This window comes from Neophocaena asiaeorientalis, unplaced genomic scaffold (genome assembly GCF_003031525.2).
Source record: "Neophocaena asiaeorientalis asiaeorientalis breed wild unplaced genomic scaffold, Neophocaena_asiaeorientalis_V1.1 scaffold975, whole genome shotgun sequence".
Taxonomy (NCBI): Eukaryota; Metazoa; Chordata; class Mammalia; order Artiodactyla; family Phocoenidae; genus Neophocaena; species Neophocaena asiaeorientalis.
In genome coordinates, this window is record NW_020173266.1 from 156,231 (window position 1) to 176,503 (window position 20,273).

A 20,273-nucleotide genomic window follows, 5' to 3' on the forward strand; every position below is an offset into this window, starting at 1 on the left:
AACTAGTCTGAAAATGCTACCAACGTTATGATTACATTTATATGACATTCTGAAGACAAATGTCTATAGACAAATGTCAAAAGACAAAACTATTGATCAAAACAGCAAAACGAAACAGCTAGAACAATTTGAGCAATAAATAATATTGTATGATAACTTAAATTATAAAATAAATGTTCCTTATTCCATACAGATATAAATAATTGATTAAATACATAATTCAGTGAGATCAGAAAAATCTGCCTGCAATAGAATTGCAAACAATTATTGTAGATACTCTACCCACAAGAAGATAGAGCATAACTCCCTGCTACTTAAGTATGGGCTACTCATAATGACTTTCTTCCAAAGAGTAGATATAGGAAGGCAAAGGAAAGAGTAACTTTATAGTCAAGAGACCTGGGAAACACTTCCTCAGGTTACCAAAGTTAACAACAGTGATACATCTTGTACCCTTGATATGTGATGAAAATGGCACTTTACCTCTGTGGTCTTCCTACCAAAACCTAGAACCACACCCTAATCACAAGAGAAACATCAGACAAATCCCAGTAGAGGAAAATATACTTAACTACTACTCCTCAAGACTATCAATGTCATCAAAAAATGAGGAAAGTCTGGGAATCTGTCACAGCCAAGAAGAGACTAAGGAGATGTGATGACAAAATATAATATGGTATCCTAGATGGGATACTGAAATATAAAAAGACCATTAGGATATCTAAGTATGAACTTTAGTTGATAATTATGTATCAATTGGTTCATTAATTGTGACAAATATACCATACTAATATAAAATGTTACTAACAAAGGTAACCGTGATACTCTCTTCACACTTTTCTTTAACTATGAATATATTCTAAAATAAAAAGTTCATTAAATATTTTAAAATTTTAGGTAAAACAACATGAATTTTAGATGTATAGATCTGTAAGAGACCTTATATATCAATTAATTTATTTCCTCACTTTACAATACAGGAAACTGACCCCCAGAGGAAGTGGCTAAACCAATATCACACAAGTCTAGAACCTTTGTCTATAATACTGAGCTTTATCATACGCCTTGAGAAATTTCTAAAGTTTCTTCAAAATTCAAAGTGTGAAACACATTCATATAAATAAATATGCAAAAAGTTAATAACATGTTTTATAACTCCTTTTAAGATAACATTAATTTGAATTCTTCATAAAATATATTTTGTCAAACACACTGAGTTCAAGGAAAGCCATAAGTGTTTAACATGTGACCTTAGTGTTACAGATAAGACAGAACTATTTATTCAGAGTAATGGTACTATAATAATTCTGCCCTCTGGGACAGTCTGCTCCAGGAGTAACTTTGCAAGACAAGCCTAACTTTCAGAAAAGACTTCTGGAAAGGGCAGACAGCAGAAGCAAGAAGAACTACAAAACTGCAGCCTGTGGACTAAAAACCACATTCACAGAAAGATAGACAAGATGAAAAGGCAGAGGGCTATGTACCCAGGTGAAGGAACAAGATAAAACCCCAGAAAAACAACAACATGAAGTGGAGATAGGCAACTTTCCAGAAATAAAATTCAGAATAATGATAATGAAGACAATCCAGGACCTCAGAGAAAGAATGGAGGCAAAGATCAGGAAGATGCAAGAAATGTTTAACAAAGACCTAGAAGAATTAAAGAACAAACAAACAGAGATGAACAATACAATAACTGAAATGAAAACTACACTAGAAGGAATCAATAGCAGAATAACTGAGGCAAAACGGATAAGTGACCTGGAAGATAGAATGGTGGAATTCACTTCTGCAGAAGAACAAAGAAAAAAGAATGAAAAGAAATGAAGACAGCCTAAGAGAACTCTGGGACAACATTAAACACAATATTAAACACAACATTCGCATTATAGGGGTCCCAGAAGGAAAAGAGAGAGAGAAAGGATCAGAGAAAATATTTGAAGAGATTACAGTCAAACACTTCCCTAACATGGGAAAGGAAAGAGCTACCCAGGTCCAGGAAGTGCAGAGAGTCCCATACAGGATAAACCCAAGGAGAAACATGCCGAGAAACATAGTAATCAAATTGACAAAAATTAAAGACAAAGAAAAATTATTGAAAGCAGCAAGAGAAAAATGACAAATCACATACAAGGGAACTCCCATAAGGTTAACAGCTGATTTCTCAGGAGAAACTCTACAAGGCAGAAGGGAGTGGCATGATATACTTAAAGTGATGAAAGGGAAGAACCTACAGCCAAGATTACTCTACCCAGCAAGGATCTCATTCAGATTCAACAGAGAAATGAAAACATTTACAGACAAGCAAAAGCTAAGAGAATTCAGCACCACCAAACCAGCCTTTCAACAAATGCTAAAGGAACTTCTCTAAGTGGGAAACACGATAGAAGAAAAGGACCTACAAAAACAAACCCAAAACAATTAAGAAAATGGTCATAGGAAATCCAAGAAGATATAACAATTATAAATATATATGCACCCAACATAGGAGCACCTCAATACATAAGGCAACTGCTAACACCTATAAAAGAGGAAATCGACAGTAACACAATAATAGTGGTGGACTTCAACAACTCACTTACACCAAAGGACAGATCATCAAAAATGAAAATAAATAAGGAAGCAGAAGCTTTAAATGACATATTAGACCAGATAGATTTAATTGATATTTATAGGACATTCCATCCAAAAACAGCAAATTACACTTTCTTCTCAAGTGCGCATGGAACATTCTCCAGGAGAGATCACATCTTGTTTCACAAATAAAGCCTCAGTAAATTTAAGAAAGTTGAAATCATATCATGCATCTTTTATGACAACAACACTATGAGATTAGAAATGAATTACAGGGAAAAAAGGTAAATACACAAACACATGGAGGCTAAACAATACGTTACTAAATAACGAAGAGATCACTGAAGAAATCAAAGAGGAAATCAAAAAATACCTAGAGACAAATGACAATGAAAACATGACGATCCAAAACCTATGGGATGCAGCAAAGGCAGTTCTAAGAGGGAAGTTTATAGCTATACAAGCCTACCTCAAGAAACAATGAAAATCTCAAATAAACAATCTAATCTTACACCTAAAGGAACTAGAGGAAGAACAAACAAAACCCAAAGTTAGCAGAAGGAAGGAAATCATAAAGATCAGAGCAGAAATAAATGAAAAAGAAACAAAGAAAACAATAGCAAAGATCAATAAAACTAAAAGATAGTTCTTTGAGAAAAAAAATATATTGATAAACTATTAGCCAGACTCATCAAGAAAAAGAGGGAGAGGACTCAAATCATTAAAATTAGAAATGAAAAGGGGAAGTTACAACAGACACTGCAGAAATACAAAGCATCCTAAGAGACTACTACAGCAACTCTATGCCAATAAAATGGACAACCTGGAAGAAATGGATGCATTCTTAGAAAGGTGTAACCTTCCACGACTGAACCAGGAAGAAATAGAAAATATGAACAGACCAATCACAAGTAATGAAATTGAAACTGTAATTAAAAATCTTCCAACAAACAGAAGTCCAGGACCAGATGGCTTCACAGGTGAATTCTATCAAAGATTTAGAGAAGCGCTAACACCCATCCTTCTCAAACTCGCCCAAAAATTTGCAGAGGAAGGAAAACTCCCAAACTCATTCTATGAGGCCACCATCACCCTGACACCAAAACCAGACAAAGATACGAAGAAAAAAGAAAATTACAGACCAATAACACTGATGAATATAGATGCAAAAATCCTCAACAAAATACTAGCAAGCCAAATCCAACAACACATGAAAAGGATCATACACCATGATCAAGTGGGATTTATCCCAGGGATGCAAGGATTCTTCAATATATGCAAATCAATCAATGTGATACACCATGTTAAGAAACTGAAGAGTAAAAACCATATGAACATCTCAATAGATGCAGAAAAATCTTTGACAAAATTCAACACCAATTTATGATAAAAACTCTCCAGAAAGTGGGCATAGAGGGAACTTACGTCAACATAATAAAGGCCATATACAACAAACCCACAGCAAACGTCATTCTCAATGGTGAAAAACAGAAAGCATTTCGTCTAAGAACAGGAAAAGACACGGATGTCCACTCTCACCACTATTATTCGACATAGTTTTGGAAGTCCTAGCCAAGGCATTCAGAGAAGAAAAAGAAATAAAAGGAATACAAGTTGGAAAAGAAGAAATAAAACTCTCACTGTTTGCAGATGACATGATACTATACATAGAGAATCCTAAAGATGCTACCAGAAAACTACTAGAGCTAATCAATGAATTTGGTAAAGTTGCAGGACACAATATTATTGCACAGAAATCTCTTGTATTCCTATACACTAATGATGAAAAATATGAAAGAGAAATTAAGGAAACACTCCCACTTACTATTGCAACAAAAAGAATAAAATACCTAGGAATAAAACTACCTAAGAAGACAAAAGACCTGTATGCAGAAAACTATAAGACACTGATGAAAGAAATTAAAGATGATACCAACAGATGGAGAGATATACCATGTTCTTGGATTGGAAGAATCAGTACTGTGAAAATGACTATACTACCGAAAGCAATCTATAGATTCAATGCAATCCCCATCAAATTACCAATGGCATTTTTTACAGAACTAGAACAAAAAAATCTTAAAATTTGTATAGAGACACAAAAGACCCCGAATAGCCAAAGCATTGCTGAGGGGAAAAAATGGAGCTGGAGGATTCAGACTGCCTGACTTCAGACTATACTACAAAGCTACAGTAATCAAGACAACATGGTACTGGCACAAAAACAGAAACACAGATTGAAGTAAGTCAGAAACAGAAAAACAAATATCGTATATTAACACACGTATGTGGAACCTCGAAAAATGGTACAGATGAACTGGTTTGCAGGGCAGAAATTGAGACACAGATGTAAAGAACAAACGTATGGACACCACGGGGGGAAAGCCGCAGGGGGGTGGTGGTGGTAGTGTGATGAATGACGTGATTGGGATTGACATGTATACACTAATGTGTATAAAACTGATGCCTAATAAGAACCTGCTGTATAAAAAAATAAATTAAAATTCAAAAATTAAAAAAAATTCAGGTGAAAATAAAAATTTCTTTAAGAAAATGAGAAATTGATCACCAATTAATATTTGCTCTCATTGGATTTTCCACATATTCATAATTATTTTGCCATAAAAAAATACTTCTGACTAAAGAAAAGACATGAGTGCTCGAAAAAAAATCCTGTGCTTTTTATTTCCCTGCCAAATAAAGAAATAATTATCCCAGAAAATAATAATCCTAGAAAATTGTGACCCAGATGAGTTACATGAATTCCTTGTAGTAATTTATTAAGTCAGTGGCATAATTCCTTGTTAGTTCATCTAGTTGACATTTCTAGATCCTATATACCATAATAATGCCCAAATTACTGAAACATAATTTGATGACATCAAATAAAATTGGGTACATTCGAACCCAAGAAATAAGAGATCTTCACTGAGGGCCTCACGGGAGAGAAGTGAACATGCCTTGTCTTTTTTCAATACGTTTTTTTTACCAATATCTCCTCTGACTTCTTCCTTTAAAAATTTCAAAGTTTAATTTCCAGAAACAAAAATGATAAAGCAACATGATACCCTTTAAATCCTATAGAAATATTAAATCTATTTTGCTAGGTTAGCCAGTAGCTAAAGCATTCAATATTGCTCAATTATTCTCATCCATCTGTTCAATATGGTAAAGTGACATTCCTAGCCATCCTTCTCTCCATCAAAATAAAACAATGTAGAGAAAAATTCACTAGGTCTCACAAAGATAAATAATATAGGAAATAGATTATTATTAAGCCTCATGAACAGTCCTTAAAAAATGTTTCTGTAGTTTGAATCTAAATAAGATAGAGTATTGTGGAGCAAACAACAGTTATAAAACAAAAACAAAAATGTTATTTTTAAAGCCTTAAAAGAGAAGCACAACTTGCAGGCCTTCTTCAGCATCTGTTTTTTCTTACCATTGTTTTATTATATAAACTCTATAGAGCTTACATCTGGTAAAAAGATTTTTTAAAGGACCCTTAGGTCCTTTACGTTCCCTTCTTTGGTGATAAAATTATATTTCTAGGTGACTTAGGTGAACAGTAATTTTAATACTTCTTGAAAAAAACAAAAGTTAAACAATTAAACCTCAGAGTTCTAAACCTTCAATATTTTTTCTGGGTCTTTATGAAGTCCATGAAATATTGCATTTTTCTTTTTCTCCCATAAGTGGTCTTTCTGTTAACATTGTTCACTGATTTGCTCGCTTTCTTTCACTGTCTCCTAGCAGTCTTGATTATTATGTCACCTTTTAAGTTATTTTACTGACTAACATCAAATTCTATTATTTCCCCTCTCTTCACAGTTTAATCTAGCCACTCCTTCCTCTGTAAACTTTATTCCTTTTACATACTGGGACATTTTCCCCCCTTCTTTAATTCTGCAAATCATCTTTTAACTTCATGGATTTCATATTACACATTCGGTTTAAGGACTTAAAATAGCATACATATACTAAATTTCATTTTCACCTTGCTCAACTTATTTTTTTAAGCTCCTTGGGCTAATTCTAGTAAAGAGTGTGAAGATATGGTTCATTACAATTTCATGAGTGAATAAATAGCTTTAATAAACTGAAACCATGCTAGAAAGGAGATGCCCTAAAAATGGCATGAATTGCTTATTTCATATCATACTGATGGGCTGAATGACAATGCTGAACACTCTTGCTAGGTAATAAAATTAAATGAATGCAGAACATGGTGAAGCTGGTCAAAAAAGATTTATGGACATATTAAGTTGAAGGTTTCTCTTTCCTTCTAAAAGCCAAAGTAAATTAACAACTGAAAATACAAAATAGCCTTTTATTTTTTGCTATTACTTTACGTTTGGAAATTAAAGTTTCCAAAAATTAGAACACGGTTGCCTAGCTTATTATTGTTTAGAGTTAAAAATCATTCGTCTTACAGTAATGTGTGTGTGCATGAATATACACACACACAATGATATGATACAACTGATTTAGGTAAAATAAAACCTCACCAAAATCTTCTCTCTTCGATGCAATACCAAAATAATCTACTAAGAAAATAATTCAAATATAAAATTAATCACTTATTATAAAAGTATGTTGGCTATTTTGCACTTTATACATTATTACTGATTTTTCTGGGATATAAGTATTAACAAAAACGTGTTTGAACTTAAGAAACTTACCATGGAGTCTAGTACAAGGGTTGACTTGGCCTTAAATGGGTGTAATATGAGATAGAGAAGTGGCTAAGAGAAGTATGAGGAAAGGAATTTGGAAGTTTGGACAAAAAAGTTTCTCTGTGTGTGTGTATGTGTGTTGGCAATTTGGGGAAAAATTTTAGTCGAACCCTGAAAATTCACCAGAACTCAAACATGTTAAAGTGGTACCGTAAAGACACTTCTGGTATTTAATAAGGCATGGAGGAATGGATGCAAAAATAACATGTATGAAAAATATTAAGGAATTCAAATTTGCCAAGAGGGTAAAAATTAAATACAGTGGTAGAATGTAGTGCTGGGAAGGCAAATTTGGGTCAGATCATTTAGGATTTTGAATTTTTAAACAATGAGACTAACTGTGGGCAATGGGAAGTCAATAATGCTTTTAGGATAAAGGAGTAACCTGACCTGTCACAGTCAGCATCATGATAATGCTTTTGACAGCAGACTGTAAGAATGGTAGGGGAGAAAAGACACTGAGAATGCCTTAGTTTTTTGTTTTTTTTTTCAATTTGGCAGGGAAAGAAAGATAATAAAGAAGGCAGAGATTTGGTAAGAGGACCAGGGAAAGGTTTTGTCAATTCTCATTTGGGCTGAAAGCCATGAGGTCACTATTGTCCCCAAATGGATGTAAGTTGAAAAGTATCACCATCAGATGTAAGATAAAAAGATTTAGGAGAAGATACCATCCAGCAGAGTTAATAAGAGTCTTCCCATAAGGAATCATGCATGCATGCAAGATTCTCCAAGAGGGGAGAAGGAATAAGAGTTGAAGGAGATGATGGAGGATATTTCAATGTTGGTGGGAGTGCCTGTGAATTTTCCCAGTGCTCCTGGTTGAGTTTCCGGGATGGAGGTGGGAGTTGGGAATCACTTAGAACCACCTTAATTCTCAGCTAAATTTGGACCAAGTCCCCATTTCTTGTTAAGAATTCTGAGGGCCAGCAATCTAAGGAGAAATTTCTCATGTCACAGTTATACGTTAACAACAAATTAGGAATGGCAAAGTATAATATCTTGGTCAGAGAGAGTCTGATGTCCACACTCTGAATATCCTAAGAACTAAGGCCTAAGTGTCACAAGAGAGCAGTTGAACCTTCTCTATCAGAGAAGTTGGAAGTTAGCTAAGGAGACACCAGAGTGGATGATGGAGTGAGCATTTGAAGACCATGACTGGGCCACAGATATCACAGCAGAATGAATGGGATAAATGCCATGACTAGACTTCATGGTTTCTGCTGACTGCCTTCTGCTCCTCATCATAGACCACTACCTCTCTCTCTGCATCTGGTACTTACATTTTTAAAGAGAAAGACATAATTTGTTCAAATGGAGTTTAAGTGTAAAGATTACATATTGAAATGTGAAATATGGGAAAAAAAAGAGACCTATGTAAAAGTTTTTTAAAAAAATCTGCAGTACTATAATCCACAAGGCAGTGAAATATGTGTCATAAATAGGCAACAGACCAATGAAATCCAAACAAAGCTCCATTTAATGGTGGACCAGCAGACAAGGGAGCAAGTGATACCTGCTGAGGAAGTCACTAAAAGCTGTATTAAATTGTCAATGCGGGCTGGTTTCTCTGATGTTTTGTCAAAGTCCTACAGAGCACTGAGATGAGGCTTGGTGAAAATGAGCATTTTGACACATTCATCTTACAGAGGTTACAGTATACTGCTGTAAAAAAAAGGATAAATTCTGAGCAAATCTCACCAGGAGATGTGAAGTGTGATGATATCCAGTGAACTTGGTTTCTGTCATCTCAGTTCCTTAAGGGAAACAGGCTTAGATTGGAAATAATGGTATTCAACCTGTCCCAGGTGAGGTCCTGCCCTGAAACGAGAAGCCCAAACTGGGTTTTACCAAATCTTTTATACTTTAGCAACATCATGAAACATCAGCATATTTATGTATAAGTAGTAAATATTGCCTTTAACATATCACATCACCTAGCTTCTTAGTTCTGGGTTCAGTTTCTTCCCACATCACCCATGGTCTCTTCATATATTGTCCAGAGATATATAATAATGTCTAGGTATCACACAAGGTTACCTGTCTATCTATGTATCTCTCACTTGATTTTAGTCCTTCAGCTGATCATAAAATAATAAAAACTTTTGTCTTTACTCTACTTCCTGGTCTGTTTTATAAATTAAGTCCTACTTTCTCATCACTGCCCTTCCCCCAAAACTTTAATCCTAATTGAAATTGTTATGTTTAGAATATAAGATCTATGAAGGCAGGCACTTTTTCTTCTGTTTTGCTCAATGTTCAGGGTGTACAAACATGCCTAATAGCTAGTAAGGGCTCAATAATGAATGTACGTCTTCCCACTGGATTGTAAGATTCATATGGCATAAATGGATGAATATTGCACACTTTACTCTCTATGGTAGAAAATTCATTTTGGAGATTTATACAGTGACATTTCCAGCTCCTCACTCCTTGGGACCCACTGACATTTCTTCTCATTAACTTACTAGATAATCCAGCCTGTTAGCAATGCCCCGACTCCCTTGATACATATCCACTAATCTACTTAAAATCCAATCAATTCTTTAAGATCTTGCTCAAATCAGGCTCTAGGAATACAATTAAAGTTGTATAATCTGGGCTTCCCTGGTGGCGCAGTGATTGAGAATCTGCCTGCCAATGCAGGGGACACGGGTTCGAGCCCTGGTCTGGGAAGATCCCACATGCTGCAGAGCAACTAGGCCCGTGAGCCACAACTGCTGAGCCTGCGCATCTGGAGCCTGTGCTCCGCAACAAGAGAGGCTGCGATAGTGAGAGGCCCATGCACTGCGATGAAGAGTGGCTCCTGCTTGCCGCAACTAGAGAAAGCCCTCACACAGAAACTAAGACCCAATACAGCAATAATTAATTAATTAATTAATAAAAACTCCTATCCCCAACATCTTCTTTAAAAAAAAAAAAAGTTGTATAATCAAACACAATTCATCTAATATTTAAATTCACCTAACAAAGTATTTGAAAAATTCATTTTGGTAAAATATGTAACATTTTCTATGTCATAAATAAGTTTTCCTTTAAGAATTTTTACATACATATTTTTACTTTGCATGCTTTTGCATCTTTCAAAATTTCTTATTTAATTTGCCTAAAGCACCTCAGCCTTGATTCTACATTAACAGTTATATTTTTCAGTTTGTGTTATATTAGCAATTACATGTATATATATATTACTCATTTAAACATCTTTTCTAGATATTTTGAAACATTTTCATAAATTTGTAACCAAATTCAAATTAACATATATATAAGTATTAATAAAATTATTACTTCATACCAGACTCATCTAATTATCCTCTGTGAAATCAAGTGACTTTTGTACAATAATAATTTTTATTTACTTTTAATGAATAATTATAATTCCATTTTTAATAATAGCAGAAAAGTTACAGTTGTATTTCAGAAATACTTTGTTACACTGAAAAAATATTTTTTTGACTGTATAAAGATATAAATATAGATATATAATTGTTTAGATAAAGTCTAATTTGTGGGTCTTTAGTGTCAAATGTTCTTTATGGATCCATATCTTGAATCATGCTTAATTTTGTCCAAGAAACCTTTTCTACTTTATTTAGAAAAGGGCAATATTGGTAGCACTCCTTAAATTCCAAAGTGTCAGAGGACCAAAGATGATGCCAACCACAATACATTCTTCTACCAGCTCACACTTGAATCTGGTATTTAGTTCCAATGTTTGCTTATAACTGTTTTATTTATGTTAGATACTTACAGTGCTTTTTTCTACAGTTTTCAAAGAGGCATTGCAAAGAGGTTAAGATGGCAAACAATACCCAATTGTTTAAATGAAAAATCTTTGCCAAACCACATTCCTTAGTAAACTATAACATTAAAATTTTGCCAGAGACTAGAGGTTCATGTTAGTCAATATTTAAGCTGGGAGGTCCTTTTCAGTCAATAGTTAAATGGTACCAATGTTTCTGAAAACCGATTAAATCTTCACAATCCACTTTTTGATTCCAGCTGCCACATCCAAGGATATATTTTTGTTAGAAGATAGAAAACTATCATATAATGAAGAGCTTCTAAAGAATTTGGGACAGTCTCCTACAAACCATAGTGTGTAAGACACTGATTTTTGCCCAAATCCAAGGAAATGTCTAAAATTCCTCTTAGTTAAGAAGGATGAGGCATTCATCAGCAGTGCTAACTGAGGAATGTATATATTTTTATTTTGGCTTTAGTTTTTGCAGGTGTTAGTGGAGCATGTTTTCATAAGAAGAATCTGTGCTTCCTGATTTTTCAACATTTGTGGAAAAGTGTGCAAAGGACATACAAACAAAAATAGTACAGCAGGAGAATAACAGGACAGGTGAGCTTTTTTCTCCTTATTTAAGAAAATGTTGAAAACACCACTATTCTTACAAGTTAAATCCTGGACTGGATAGTCAAGAATGCAGAGTTAAAAAACAGACATAGCTATGCTCAGGTGAAGGCCAGGAATGAAGTACAGGCATACCTCAGAGATATTGTGGGTTCTGTTCCAGACCACCAAAATAAAGTAAATATTGCTATAAAGCGAGTCACACAAATTTTTTGGTTTCTCAGGGCATATAAAAGTTATATTTTACCTTATACTATAGTGTATTAAGTGTGCAATAGCATTATGTCTGAAAAAACAATGTACATATTCTAATTAAAAATGGTAATCATCATGAGTCTTCAGTGAGTTGTAATCTTTTTGTTGGTCAAGGGTTTAAAATATTACCAGAATTACTAACACGTGATGCAGAGACAGGAAGTGAGCAAATGCTATTGAAAAACATAGTGTCAATAAACTTGCTTGATGCAGGGTTACCACACACCTTCAATTTGTAAGAAACACAGTATCTGTGAAGTGCAATAAAATGAAGCAAGGTATGGCTGTATTAAACAGATCAGAAGTTCTTTCTAGACCAAGAAGAGAGCACAGGAAAACTCCAATAGCTATATGGATATGGTATATGACAAAAGATATGCTGCAGGGAAAGAAGGGAAAATTCAATAAATTATGGTGAGAGGAATAGTTAACCAGAGGAAAAAAGAAATTAAACATCAACCTCACAACAATATAAAAATCAGTTGTAAATAGATTAAAGGCTTAAATATAAAAGGCAAAACTTTAAACCTTTTAGAAGAAAATATAAGGAAAAAAATCCCTTTATTGTTTATTCCATATAAGAAAGAATTTTTTCCCAAGGGAACAAAAAAGTACTGTCCATTAAAAATTTAATTAATGTGCTTATATTAAAATTAAGAACTCCTATTCAATAAAAGATATCCCTTCTCCCCCACCCCCAAAAAAGAAGAAAAAGGAGTTATAAACTACAAACTGGAGTCAGGGATTTGTAATACATATAACTGGCCAATGATTCATAAACCAGAATACATAAAGAAAATGTTCGAATAAGTTTTAAAAAATACAAAGTATCTAATAAAAGTATGAGTAAGAGAATAGCCATTTCACAGAAGGAAAAACCTAAATGAATAATAAATATATAAAAATATATCCAACCTTAGTAATCAGGGAAATGAAAATTAACACCCAAATGATTTATCTGTACTAGACCAGAAAAAAAATTTTTTTTTGACAATTCTGAGCTTTGGAGAGTTTGTAGATAACCAGAACTCTTATGCATTGAGGTGGAAATGTAAAATAATACAACCACTTTGGAAAACAATTTAGCATTATTTTGTAATGAATATTCACATACCCTGTAACCCATCAATTCAACTCCTCAAATATATACTCTAGAGAAATTCCTGAAAATGTGTATCAAAAGACAAATACAAGAAAAGTCTTAGTACCACTCATTATCACTCTTTCATCACTACTCATTACAGAAAAATATTGAAAGCAACATCAGCATCCAAATACAGGAGAATAAATGATCAATTGTGATATATTCACACAGCCGAATATCACACAGCAATGAAAAAGAGCCACATACAATAAAATGGATGGATCCTAGAAACACACTTTTGAATAGAAAAAGAAAGTCATAAAAACTACATATGTAGTATGATACTATTTTTTACAAAGCTAAAACACAAGCAAAACTAAACAATGTATTGTTAAAAGACACATACATGTGCAATGAAACAAGTTTAACAAATAGAAAGAAAGCAATAATCACAAACATCAAGATACTGGTTATTTTCCAGTTGGGGTCGGGGGGATATAGGAGGATGAGCTAGTGGAGAAGCCACCTGCATGTATATAACATGTAGTCTTTCATTTATCCAAATTAGATAATAATATAAAATTGGGCCAAACAATCATTATAGCCTAATCAGAAATGGCAATCTAGGCACTTAATATAAAGAGGTCCTTGTTTGAAGTGATAAAGGTTCTGAGAACTTCGGAGGCATAATTTTCCTCAGAGCATCATCTGTGGCAATACATGGGAAAGGAACAAACAATGGGAAAGGAAGCCACAAAGCTTACCACCCCTGGTGAACTTGCATGCTTCTAGAACAAGAATTCTCTGTAGTGGCTAGTTAACTCAGCCTAATCTGGGTTCTTTTCCAATTTGAGGGATGTCCTAATCTGGTTAATTTTACAGGATTTTATCCTAATTTTCTCAAAGCTTTAAAGGTAAATTTATGATTAATGAATTTGGTTATCAACTGGTATTTTTTATTTAAATGTACATAGCTAGCTCTACTTATATCAATAATTATAGTTTCCAATTAACTGAAGCATAATAATAATGGTATTTTATTTTCTGATTAGAAATCATAGGCTGAATTAATTTTTATTAGGAGGTCAAATCAATTCCAACCTTACCTGATTAATTAATTAGGACAAATCAGTGTTAACAACACTATCCTAACAAGAATTAGGCCAAATCAGTGTAAACAAACCTATCTTTGTTTCTCATTCTTTATTTGGGAATTCACGTGCATAGGTACATAATATCTTTAGCACAATTTATGTATTTATTTTTTCACTTTTTGTTTTTTTCTGAGCACACTCAACCAAGGATTTATGAGTTTTATTCTTGGAATTTTCCTCTGGGTCCTGTTAAAAATCCATTAATATGGCTTCCTAGTTCTTATTTTTGCTTTCTTAGCCAGGCTAGGTTTACATATTCCCAATTATCTCAGTGCTACCATTCTCAATGATGTATTTTTTTCTTGCATATTGTATGTACCTTCTCTAGAAAAGATTAGGTCAGGTGTCCTAGGGTGCAGGAGGGTGTGTTGCATGTAGCCAAGAATTACTGTGAATAGGGAAGCTTAACATGCCTGTACATTTCAGGGCAAGAGAGAGGTACAGGCCCTAAGCTAACAGCAATATCACAGAAGGTCTTTCAACATAACTGAACACTGAGTTCAGCTCCTTTAGAGAGCAAGGGTTCATTGGAAGACCTGAGGTAAACCCCCTATTTGAAGGGAGAACAAGGGAGAGATCACTGGGCCTGTGTCCTGCTTTGGGCCATTTGTGAGAGAATAAATAAGCAGAGAAGAAACTTGCAGAGCAGACAGCTTTATAAAATGCTTCTCATTGGTTTGCTCAAGAGAGAGGTACACTAAAATAGGTAGTGGATGGCTTTTTAGAACTCCAGTTTCTGATATTCATCCCATTGGTCAATACATTGATACGAACAAGGGACATCTGCCACAAGAAAAATATTCTTTTAACTCTAGTTGTGACCAGAGACAACAAAGAACAACAGTAAAAGTAAGAACAAAAACTAGCAAAATGAGTGCATTCAGTATAGTAACTGGTGAGAAGCTATGATAACGGAACTCCAGGAAACCTTATCTTTCATTTCTCTGGTTGACTTTTGTTGCTTTTTTCAACACAGAGAGTATGAAAAAGTAAGCCCTACATACTAAAACACATGATATTCATATAATATTTAAAACCCTTTGGTCTCATTCATTAATTAGATTTCAATTTAAATGCCCTTCCCCCATCTTCCCTCAGTACATTTTTTTTTCTTTTTTTCAGTAAGCAGGCCTCTCACTGTTGTGGCCTGTCCTGTTGCGGAGCACAGACTCCGGACGCACAGGGTCAGCAGCCATGGCTCATGGGCCTAGTGGCTCTGGGGCATGTGGGATCTTCCCAGACCGGGGCACGAACCCGTGTCCCCTGCATCAGCAGGCGGGCTCTCAACCACTGCACCACCAGGGAAACCACCCCCCCAGTACCTTTTAACTCCCTCATCATAGCATTTATCCATGTCACAACATGAATCTGTATTTGATTTTGACAAAATTCAACACCTATTTATGATGAAAACCCTCCAGAAAGTAGGCATAGAGGGAATATTCCTCAACATAATAAAGGCCATATATGACAAACCCACAGCCAACATCATCCTCAATGGTGAAAAACTGAAACCATTTCCACTAAGATCAGGAACAACCCAAGGTTGTCCACTCTCACCACTATTATTCAACATAGTTTTGGAAGTTTTACCCACAGCAATCAGAGAAGAAAAAGAAATAAAATGAATTCAAATTGGAAAAGAAGTAAAGCTGTCACTGTTTGCAGATGACATGACACTATACATAGAGAATCCTAAAGATGCTACCAGTACTAGAGCTTATCAATGAATTGGGTAAAGTAGCAGGATACAAAATTAATGCACAGAAATCTCTGGCATTCCTATACACTAATGATGAAAAATCTGAAAGTGAAATTAAGAAAACACTCCCATTTACCATTGAAACAAAAAGAATAAAATATCTAGGAATAAACCTACCTAAGGAGACAAAAGACCTGTATGCAGAAAATTATAAGACACTGAAGAAAGGAATTAAGGATGATACAAATAGATGGAGAGATATACCATGTTCTTGGATTGGAAGAATCAACATTGTGAAAATGACTCTACTACCCAAAGCAATCTACAGATTCAATGCAATCCCTATCAAACTGCCACTGGCATTTTTCACAGAAATAGAAAAAAAAATTCACAACATGTATAGAAACACAAAAGACCCCAAATAGCCAAAGCGATCTTGAGAACGAGAAACGGAGCTGGAGGAATCAGGCTCCCTGACTTCAGACTATACTACAAAGCTACAGCAGTCAAGACAGTATGGTACTGGCACAAAAACAGAAACATAGATCAACGGAACAGGATAGAAAGCCCAGAGATAAACCCACGCACATATGGACACCTTATCTTTGATAAAGGAGGCAGGAATGTACAGTGGAGAAAGGACAGCCTCTTCAATAAATGGTGCTGGGAAAACTGGACAGGTACATGTAAAAGTATGAGATTAGATCACTCCCTAACACCATACACAAAAATAAGCTCAAAATGGATTAAAGACCTAAATGTAAGGCCAGAAACTATCAAACTCTTAGAGGAAAACATAGGCAGAACACTCTATGACATAAATCACAGCAAGATCCTTTCTGACCCACCTCCTAGAGTAATGGAAATAAAAACAAAAATAAACAAATGGGACCTAATGAAACTTCAAAGCTTTTGCACAGCAAAGGAAACCATAACCAAGACCAAAAGACAACCCTCAGAATGGGAGAAAACATTTGCAAATGAAGCAACTGACAAAGGATTAATCTCCAAAATTTACAAGCAGCTCATGCAGCTCAATAACAAAAAAACAAACAACCCAATCCAAAAATGGGCAGAAGACCTAAATAGACATTTCTCCAAAGAAGATATACAGATTGCCAACAAACACATGAAAGAATGCTCAACATCATTAATCATTAGAGAAATGCAAATCAAAACTACAATGAGATATCATCTCACACCAGTCAGAATGGCCATCATCAAAAAATCTACAAACAATAAATGCTGGAGAGTGTGTGAAGAAAAGGGAACCCTCTTGTACTGTTGGTGGGAATGTAAATTGATACAGCCACTATGGAGAATAGTATGGAGGTTCCTTAAAAAACTAAAAATAGAAGTACCATACAACCCAGCAATCCCACTACTGGGCATATACCCTGAGAAAACCATAATTCAAAAAGAGTCATGTACCACAATGTTCATTGCAGCTCTATTTACAATAGCCAGGACATGGAAGCAACTTAAGTGTCCATCGACAGATGAATGGATAAAGAAGATGTGGCACATATATACAATGGAACATTATTCAGCCATAAAAGGAAACGAAACTGAGTTATTTGCAGTGAGGTGGATGGACCTAGAGTCTGTCATTCAGAGTGAAGTAAGTCAGAAAGAGAAAAACAAATACCGTTTGCTAACACATTTATATGGAATCTAAGAAAAAAAAAAAAGGTCATGAAGAACCTAGAAGCAACATGGAAATAAAGACACAGACCTACTAGAGAATGGACTTGAGGATATGGGGAGGGGGAAGGGTAAGCTGTGACAAAGTGAGAGAGTGGCATGGACATATATACACTACCAAACCTAAAATAGATAGCTAGTGGGAAGCAGTCGCATAGCACAGGGAGATCAGCTTGGTGGTTTGTGACCACCTAGAGGGGTGGGATAGGGAGGTTGGGAGGGAGGGAGACACAAGAGGGAAGAGATATGGGAACATAGTTATATGTATAACTGGTTCACTTTGTTATAAAGCAGAAACCAACACACCATTGTAAAGCAATTATACTCCAATAAAGATGTTAAAAAAAAAAGAATGTGTATTTGACTGTGTCTTTCATTAGAATGTACACTCCATGAACACATCAGTCATATCTCTGTTGCTTACCATCATGATATCTTTAGACTTTAATGAAGTTCCTAGAGTATGATAGTTGCTTAGAAAACATTTTTGCATAAGTGAATAAGTGAAAGCGTTCTGAAGATGATTTTAGTTGAACATAAGCATGGTGACATTAATCATTATTTCTAAATTGTAGGTTGTGCAGTTTTCTGAAACTAGTTCCATCAAGCACACATAGTATCATGTATTCAGTTTATCCAAATGCTTACAATCTCCACATTGCATCATTCCAGGATACTTCACACATCAAAGTCTAAATCAGATGCCCTTCGATTTATGCATTACCAGCCCAAGTGGCCACACATGGCAGCCCTGACCTGTGCTGACCTACAGTACCACCTAAGACCATAATAGAAGAATGAGAGCACAAGGTTTAAGAGCACAAGAAATCCATGGGGAGTCTTAATCTTACTAAAAACCCTCAGTCATATGCATTACTAACTTTTTAAAAAATGATAAAATTTAAGAAGAGTAATTTTCATTAGATGTGATTGGTTTTTTTTTTTTGGTAATGGTTTTAGAAACAAACCTTTATAAGATGTGACCGTGTCCTAGTTAAGATCTATCAAAATTATGAATTTTAGGAGACTTCCCTGGCAGTCCAGTGGTTAAGACTTCACCTTCCAATGCAGGGGGTGAGGGTTTGATCCCTGGTCAGGGAGCTAAGATCCCAGATGCCTCGCGGTCAAAAAACTAAAACATAAAACAGAAGCAATATTGTAACAAATTCAATAAAGGCTTTAAAAATGGTCCACATCAAAAAAAAAATCTAAAAAATAAATTAATTAAAAAAATTTTTCCCTCTATTCATTTGAATTACACCAACCACTGTAGAGAACACGCAATCCTGTTCATTCAACTTTTATTCACATCTCCAACTATAGATGTACCCCCTTCTACTGAAACCATTTTAACACATTTTGTTTACATACGTCTTTGACGAGGCATTCTGACACATGAAATGCATTCTCATTTTACACATGCATACTGTCATTACTAAAATCTTGGGATAATGCACATACTGATGCCAGCTCCTCAACACCCAAGTGTGTGATTCATGTAGAGGGGGTACTGACTACTTAAAAGTTGAAAGGACCTGGCCCCAAGCATGATTGGATCCAGGGATTTTATCCTTATTGTCCAGAAACTTTTACTTTTCCTTCTGTCCAACTCTCATTTCTTCTTTGTTTTTATTCTTAATTTTCTCAATATGGTGGCCAAAAAGGCTTTGATAAACCCTCATTTCCACCCTCCTTTTTAAATGGGTACATAGGATTCATACCTACATTTCAACCACTATTAACCTTTGACATTTTAATGTAAAATTTCATGCGCTTATCATCATATTGCATTAAAGAATCCCTTTAAAGTATTCAGTATTGAGGTAGAACAGAGTATTAAAATAGATTTGCTATAGAACCTAAACTCTCAGAAATATCCTGTATACACAGTGTCTTCCACGTTATAGTGGAATGATTCTTTTTTTTTTTGAAGCAGTACAGTAAATAAAACCTGTTTCACCACATCCTAAGTATGTTGTAGTGGGGAATGATTCACTCACTTTCCTTCCTGATTAATATGTATTTTTGTTTTTGTACTTAGAAAAGCTTAAGTGAAGTTTGTTTCAAATGGAATGTTTCTCTGTGTTGCTTCTTTCAGGAAACACAGATTCCTGAGGTAATTAGGAAAGAAAGTAATAATATTAGCAACCCTGGAAAGAAGCCCTTTCTGCTTATGTATGGTCAAATGAAATGTCTACAGTAAATAGCTTAGGTTATTATTTCTGCAACTTAACTGTGTATAAAACAGAGGCTTATTTTCCAAGAGTTGGTATCTGTGTTTTTCAGCTGCTGCTTCTCTTTGGAGAATTGTCTTAGGGATGAAATGTAGAAAGTATGCACCCAAATGGCAAATGCTGCATTTACATCGACACTAAAGCACAGAAAACATATCCAGCATTTGCCATTCTGGTAAATGCCCAGATAGCAGACGTGAACCCAGACAGTAATGCACATCTTCCAGCTAATACCCGCTTAGGTATGCACCAGGCATACTCTGATATGCCACACAGTCTAGAGCTGTCTTGGTTCTTCCCAGTGAACGGGTCGGAACAGAGATGGCATGATAGTGGAATGAGTGACATCTCAAAATGAGGAAGGCAATAAGGGCAGCCAAACCAGGGTTAAAGGACCCCTAAGTCTAAGTGGAAAGTATGTGAAAAAGCTGCCCTGGTGTCATTTCTTGCCAAATACTGTCAGCAGGTCT